At 35.4% G+C, this 8,190-nt stretch overlaps 1 pseudogene across 1 annotated transcript in view; it reads right to left on the bottom strand.

Moving 5' to 3' along the window:
- Positions 1–6,398, bottom strand: part of LOC149560554 (ribonuclease J-like) — a 314,963-nt pseudogene extending 308,565 nt beyond the window's left edge. The window contains exons 1-2 of the transcript XR_016363705.1: positions 6,082–6,398; positions 5,517–5,809 (exon numbers count right to left, since the gene is read on the bottom strand). The product of XR_016363705.1 is annotated as a ribonuclease J-like (transcript). The remainder of the gene's footprint in view (positions 1–5,516; positions 5,810–6,081) is intronic.
- Between the last annotated feature and the right edge of the window lie 1,792 nt (positions 6,399–8,190).

The raw sequence follows: 8,190 nt of genomic DNA on the forward strand, positions 1-8,190 counted from the left end.
GACAATTATCCAGCCAGTGGAATACGGTGACACTGAACTACATGTGTATAAGTTTCTAGGGGAATTGTGAACAGACTCATCTAACAGTGACTATGAGTTCCTACCAAGGTTTAGTTCTCCCTACCTCTTGTGAAAACTTCTCTTCAAACAAACGACTGAAATTTTAATGTAGTAGCTTTTTCTGTAACATAAGGGATTTCGGCCAAAAGTTGACCAATTGAGTCTTGGGTCCATACTCTCAGTATATTTCCGGCTGCTTCAGTTCAAAAAGGTTTGAACTTGCCAAAAGGTAGGTGTGAGCACTGTCCCACATTGTTTTCAAAAAATATGGACAGGAATGTGAAAATAATTTTCAAATAACAATTTAAAATCTAAAATCATAGTAACGTGACTCGCGGCGAGTCACGCGAGTCACACGAGTCAGCGAGCCGCGTTGACCCCGCCGAGTCACAATGACCCGTGACTTGTGAGCGACGAGTCACGTGGCCTGACTCGCGTGACTCGCGCGACTTGCGAGTCACAGAGTGACTGGCCTAACCCGGCAAAGCTTGAATCGGCCGTGGCAAGCAAAAATCCAACCATTAAAATATTATTTTTTTGCAACTTTTTTTAATGTTTTTTTTAAATCTTTCTCACTCTTATAACCCTAAAAGGGCTCCCATAACACTCTATAGTGAAAAGAAGAAAAAGAGACAGAGGTAGAAGAGATATAGAGTTTTCTTATTTTGCAACCAGCTGAAAGGAAGAGGAGAAAACCTTGCATTTGTGACAGTGGAGCTTGCATTTAGATCATCAAGGAGTTTATAGGAGCTCTTCTCAACACTTCCCAAAGCATTTGAAAGAGGTAAGAGTTGATTGTTTAGATTTTGATGATTTTTTTCTCTATGCTTATGGGTTTTTTGCATGAATTTTTTTGTTTGTTTATGAGTTTTTTTTAATTTTAGATCTTCATAAAATACAATGCTGAAATGGTAATATTTGGTTTAAAATGTCTTATTGTAGCAACCTTTACATTTTTCCTTACTCATAATGGCTTTTGGAGGTAAAAAACCCAAGCTCTCTAAAGGCAATAAAAAAGATGACTATTGGAAGTTCACCATAGACTTTCCAGGTAGAAAGAGAACTCAAACAAAATGTCTATTTTGCAAAACCATTAATAGTGGGGGATAAATAGATTAAAATACCATATTGCTGGCATACGTGGTCATGATACTGAGCCTTGTGGAGCTGCAACTATTGAGGCTCAACGTTTTTGTTATGTAGCCTTGGAAAAATATGAACAAGAAAAAGAATTAAAAAGAAAACAATTAGAAGAGTTAGCTCAAATTGGTTCTAGTTCCCTTCCACGCTCATCTGCAAATGTTTCCGAGTCAGTAGGCTGTGTTGGAGAAGGTTCTTCCCGTCCCCCCTATCGTCCTTATTGCTTTTGTTGCTCATTCTTCTTCTTCATCTATTCCTTGCACTTCTAGTGGTGATATGGTTGCTGCCCCTTCTAGTAGTATTGGCTTTGTCTTTCGTCCTAGAGTCAGAAAATCTAGTAGGTTGGATAATTTTTTTGTACCGCGTACCACTCTTAGTGCACAACCCTCACTTGAGAGCATGGGTTGGAATAGGGAGATACATGAAGCTGGAGAAGGAGCAATTTGCAAGTTTTGGTTTTTCTGCAACATTCCATTTATAGCAGCTAGTTACTTCAACTTCATTGATATTTGATTGTTTTATGTTTTAAGTTTTAAAATTTATATTCAATTTTATACTTTTAACTTGATGTTGAAAATTTGAAATATGCTAATTAAAATATTTTTATAAATGTAACAGGACTCCTTATTGGCAAGGAATGATTGATGCAATTTTCATTTGTGGTGCGGAGTTCAAAGCCCCCACTGAAGATGAGTTGGCCCCCTCTTACTAGATATGGTTGAGGAGATGAAACTTGAGTTGGAGGACCATAAAAAGATTTGGAGCCAAAAAGGGTGTACCATTATGACAAATGGATGGATAGATAGGAGGAATAGAACCCTCCTAAATTTTCTTGTTTCTAGCGGAGGTAATTCATCATGCTCTACTTCTTGAAGTCTAAAATTTAATGTATACTATTATTGAATAACGAAAATTTTGTTTTATTGACTATTGATTCTTGAATGATAATTATTTTATTTAATTTTCATTTTCAGGATCCACCATGTTTTTGAGGTCCATAGATGCTTCCTCACGTGTGAAAAATGCAACATTCTTATGTGAGACCATTGAGGAGGTCATAAGGGAGGTGGGGGAAGAGAATGTTGTCCAAGCAGTGATTGATAATGCAACTAATTATGTTGCTGCAAGTAAAATTTTAACTTCTAACTTTCTGAGTCCTAAAAAAATTGTTTTAGTTTTTCATTAAATTTTGGAAATTAAAAGTCTTTTAATACATCAAAAATTTTCATTGTTTACTAACTAATTTAAAATTGCTGCAGGAAAACTTTTGATGGAGAGACACCCAAAAATCTTTTGGACTCCATGTGCGGCCCATTGCATCGACCTCATGTTAGAGGATATTGGCAAGCTTGTATGGGTGAAATCATGTGTTACCAAGGCCAAAAATCTTTGCAAGTTCATCTACAATCATGCCTTGGTCCTCAACACTATGAGGCAATACACGAAGGGAAAGGAGTTGGCTCGTCCTGATATCACAAGATTTGCCTCTAACTTTATCATACTAAAATCCTTGCTGACTTCAAGGTTAGAGTTGAGGTGTCTGTTTGTTGGTCCAGAATGGAGTTCCTCCTCCTTTGCCACTAGCCCTGCAGGGATAGATGCAACAAAATGCATTTACGATGATGAAGGTTTTTGGGAGCCGTGTTCAAAGATTGTGGAGGTAATTTAAATTTTAATTTTAAAAGCTTAAGTCTTAAAATTTTATAAATTAATTTATCTCATACATATTTTTGTTTTATTTTCATTGTGCAACTTTACAAAGTTTCATCATTCACTAAATTGTTTTTTTGTTTAATTGTTTAATAGATCACTGAGCCCTTTGTATCCCTCTTACGAGTTGTTGATGGTGAGAAGCCCTCTATGGGCTACATTTATGAGGGCATGGATAGGGCCAAGGAGGCTATTAAGGCCAAATATGTAGGAGTTGAGGAAAACTATGGCCCTATTTGGGAGATAATTGATAAGAGATGGCAAAATCAGCTTCATAAGCCCATCCATGCAGCAGCCTGTTACCTCAATCTGGCATACAGCTTTCGTGATGATTTCAAGGCGGATGAGGAGGTTCTTAGTGGCCTATACACAATGATATCGAAGATATCCCCTAATCCCACAGATATATTGGTTGAGATGGATGCCTATAATAATGCATCAGGGGCCATTTTTTCAAGTCAAATTTGCAAAGGTCGTATAAAATTGCAGCCAGGTAAAAATTGCAGCTTAAGCCTTATACAATCTAGTTTCTAAATTTCTAGCTTTAAACTTAAAGTTCAAATTTTGAAATAAGACTAATATTTTTTTGTTTTCCTTTTTTCAAAATTGAGATAGATAGTGGCAAATGTTTGGGCCTTCAACCAAAAACTTTCAGCAAATCGCCATCCACATTTTGAGCCAGCCAAGTAGCGCTTCTGGATGTGAGCGCAACTGGAGCATGTTCGAGCACATCCACTCGAAGAGGCGTAACAGGTTGTCTGTGGAGAAAATGAATAGGCTAATCTTTGTGCACTACAACCTACACATTAAGATCAGGGAGATTTTGAATAGTGACACCTCTCTGATTACTCTAGAAGAGGTTGATCCAGAGTCTGAGTGGATCACTGAGGCTTCTGATCCTGTCTTTGATGATGAGGACCTACAATGGCTTGACCAGGCAGATAGAGAGGGCCAGGCTGAGGCTGTGGGTATGGCAGCAGAGGACCAGAGAGCTCCAGTTGTTCCTAGTGGCACCTCACAAACATTGGCAGAGCCAAAGGAAGAGACTACAGTTGATCCTAGAGGCACCTCACAGGCTGATGCTATGGCTACTGAGACATCCAAGACCTACCTTAGACGCCTTACTAAGAGGCATTTTATAGATTATACTAAGCCTAAGGTTGAGGATGAGGATGAGGATGACGATGATGATGAGGATGACGATGAGGATGAGGATGACGATGAGGATGATGATGAGGACTCCAAATAGGTGCCATAGCTATAGACTTATAGTCTTGTTTTAACTTTTTGTTTAACTTAATATATGATCAGAATTTGAAACATTTGAATTTGATGATGACTATTGAATCTTGATGTGTTGGATTTCATAATACATAATACATATACATTTTGATGGTTTGCATGGATTTATCATTTTATATATGATTCTATCTTTTACACTTTTACTTTTATAATATTTCCTTTAGGCTTCAGCTACTATTTAAACTTTAATTACTAGTAATATAGTATTTAGCAATTTACCTTTGTAGTATTGTACTTATGTAATCGATGTTTGACTTTTAAGTTTTAACTTTAAGTATGTGCATTATGATCAAATTATCTTCTATTTAATGATGTTATTGTGTCTTTACGCTTTATTCAATAATGGGTGCATGGAATGTTCTTTAAATCCTAAAAAATCTCAAAATTTTGAGGTTTTTTCACTTTGCCGAGTCACCGCCAAGCTGGGTCACGAGTCAAGTTACCCTTGCCGAGTCTAAGCCGAGTCCAAGTCTCGTTACTTTGTCTAAAATATAAGGATTCTTAAGAAAATCAAGTAGGAATTTACATTTAGCAATACATACTAATTAATTAATAATTGAGTGCAACAAATTGAAGACCATACAAATTAATTAATAATAATTGAGTGAAACAAATTAGAGGCCCTACAAATTGAAATTACAACAATGAATAATATGAACAGTGCAGTGTCGGCACACAAGGTAAGACATAGGAGGGTTGAAGTGAGGTAGACTACAGATCCCCAGACAAAAAAGAAGGAAATAAATAAACTTATATCAATATGAAAATTCTAGCAACATAGAAGCATACTGATATGGCATGAGACTGGCATTCAGAGTACGTGTAACGATCCCTGTACTAAATGGTTTTGAGACGGAGCTGAGTGCAAAGGACCCGCATACCCAAGCTTCAATGTTTTGTGTGCGAAAACTTAAAACACTCTGCTAGTCAAAATATTCTCTCTTTGAAACTAAATTCACCATTTTGTCCGAGGAGTCGGCTTATTCGTTTTAGTGCTCCCGTTGGTATTTCGTTCCTACTTCGTGCTTCATTGGCATTGAAATGTACTAAAACGAGATGATTTCTACTGGAACAGAATTGAAATAGTCTATTGGGTCACAACACCAAAAAAGCCTGTTGTCATGTAAGCTTCAAGTGAGTTGCAGATTCCTTTTGGACGTTACACCTGCTGCTGCTGATTTTGTTTAGATACTGCACTACATAGTATTTAGAAACTTTTATTGATTTTCAATACAATTTGCCTGGCATACTACACATTGGATGAGGGCCAAATCAAATTGCAGGGTACGGGAAGAACATATTACCTGTCTCCGTTCTCTGAACTTCCGTAGCAACTCCCTTTCTCTTGGCAATTACAGATGTAGAAGGTTTCATCTTATGTCTGCATAATGGAGTTCCTGAAAAATGACGGGGGGAAAAAGTAGCTGCCATTTTGCATCTTCTTCTCCAAAGTGACTTTCCATCTCGACACTTATACTCTAATTTTGGCTGAGCCATGCCCCCCATACCATACTGAGCGCCATTTATCACATTCATGGTGCCCAAATCCATCCGAAATCCTTGTCAATGAAATTCTGAACTTAGAATGTCATTTGAACTGAAACTAGTGAAAACAAAAAGAGAAATTAGTACAAAACTATGAAACTAATCCAAGTAGAGTAATTATACATAAGAACCATCAAGGAAATCAGTGATGGAAGAGAAATTCGGAGAGTCCAAATGAGTTAAACACGTGCATATCAATGACAGTGGGCACATAAGCCAAAGAAGAAACTTAGAATTTAAGTAACGCAAATGAGCCTAACACAGAGCATTTTATATAAGGAAGCAATACAAGATTATATTTCAAGGAGCGCAAATGAGCCTAACCTGAGCGGTAAAATCAATGGTAATAATGCCGAATATGAAATTTCAAGTAACCCAAATGAACCTTATCACTGAAAAAATGTCAGCAGTACTAAACCAAAATACAGTTTAAGATGAAATTACAGCATCACCAATAAGACGGGCTCATAAGAATATAACGCGGAGATTTTAGAGGATTGATAAGTAGGGAACGACGTTTGCCGGCAAATTATGAAACGTAGCGGCCAGGATTTTTTTTACAAGAACGCTCAACGTAGCGGCCGCCCTTGTTTCCAGCTTCCAGGCGCCTGGAAAAGGTTATCCTTTTAGTTTAAGCCTGTTCAATTTACAGACACCGAAAATCTTTATATAGGAAGACATTTGTATTTTTATATTTTTATTATTAAATTTTTTAAGTTCTTCCCTAGTTATTTCCCATATTAATACTTTTTCCACGATGATGTTTTCAATTTTGAATATTGTATGATTTTATAAGTTTGACCTTGTCTTTTTTGAAGTTTTTTTAATTATTCTCAAAAGATCTCATTTTCGTAGTTTATTTTGTAGATAGTTTAGCAGTTTTGTATAATAGTTTTTTCAAGAAGTACGTTCAAAAAATTGTTTTATAAATTTGTGACAAAGTGTGCATTGTGTCTTTATAATAAATGTTGTTTTTGTCTATTTTTAGTTTGATAGTGGTTTTAATTAATTAGAGGATTTCACTTTAAAAGATTATTTCATAAATAAGTCCTCTTTACAGCATGTTTCGAGAATGGGTATGGTATGGTATGAATCAAATTCGATATTCTAATCAAAATAATCTTTTATTTGTCTTTGTTCCTTCAATTTTAAAGTTGGTATGGTTGGTTTGTGTTCCATCAAGTTTAGAATCAATGGCTAGAAACTTTAATCAATGGAATTTCATTTGATCAAACTTGAAATTCTCAATCTACACATTAGGAATAATTTCATCGCTTCATATCAAGTTGTTATATAATTTATTTCAATCAATGCACTTCTCGTGCATCGATTCAAAGAGGGGGCAAATGTAATCACCAAAAAATGGGCTAGTGGACTAGAAGCCCTCTTTTCTCTAAATCAAGACATGCCCCTCAATTATGCCAACCCGATTACTAACATAATTCATCAAAATCAATTTTAAAAAAAAAATCCAAACAAGCATTAAGTCCTCACTAATTGATCGTAAATCAAGTATTAATTACCTTGGCCTATTTAATTAAATCAAATAGTTAAACGCACTTGGCTAAAGTAATTAATTAAAAGAGTGCTAATAATTATTCTTAAATGTATGTCATCACGAAGAGAACAAGTGGGCAAGGAGATTGTCGATGAACCAATGGGAATAAATCTTAACAAATACTGAACTTTGAATCTACATCATTCATTTCATCTCCATTTCTATAAAAAAGATGGATTTGAAGCTCAAATGGCCTGGATCCACTTTCATTTAAGTGTTATGTTGCCTATTCACTTAGTCATTGTTATGTTGTAAAATTGATAGCTTGATTGGGTAATTGCATCTAGTAATTAGATAATATTTCATTTCATAATGAAAATTGACAATCAAACTCACATTTAATCATGTTATTGCATTGTTTTTGAATCTCTCATTCTAAGCATTCATTGTCACTGATTAGGATCTCAATCTAAGGGCAACTTAATCACACTCTTCTTAGATAGAGAACAATAAGATACTTTTGTTAGCTTTCATTTTCTTTTTCTTTGATAAATTTGATGTATTTTGACTAACAAGATAATGTTCTATTGAAGTGTTGTGTTATTTACAAGTGCACTAATTCATACACATAGAAACAACCCAAAGAGTGAACAATAATTCACTGTGGACAATAATCCACATACATGAACTAACTGAAATTAGCAACTATCCCAATTTAGTTCCTTTGAAGCACAACATTAGATTCTACTCATACCTCTTATCAACCAATCTAATCTCAGCTCTGATTCAATACTCACATCTACAACTTCACATCATCATAATCTTACTAATAGCCAGACACATCAAATTGACAAATGAATTCACTTACTTATGTAACTCTCAAATATATATTAGGTATGCTTAATATAAGACCTAATATATAAATTAATTACACA

This window comes from Cupressus sempervirens, chromosome 4, assembly GCF_028749045.1.
Source record: "Cupressus sempervirens isolate cs-2001-9-10 chromosome 4, ASM2874904v1, whole genome shotgun sequence".
Taxonomy (NCBI): Eukaryota; Viridiplantae; Streptophyta; class Pinopsida; order Cupressales; family Cupressaceae; genus Cupressus; species Cupressus sempervirens.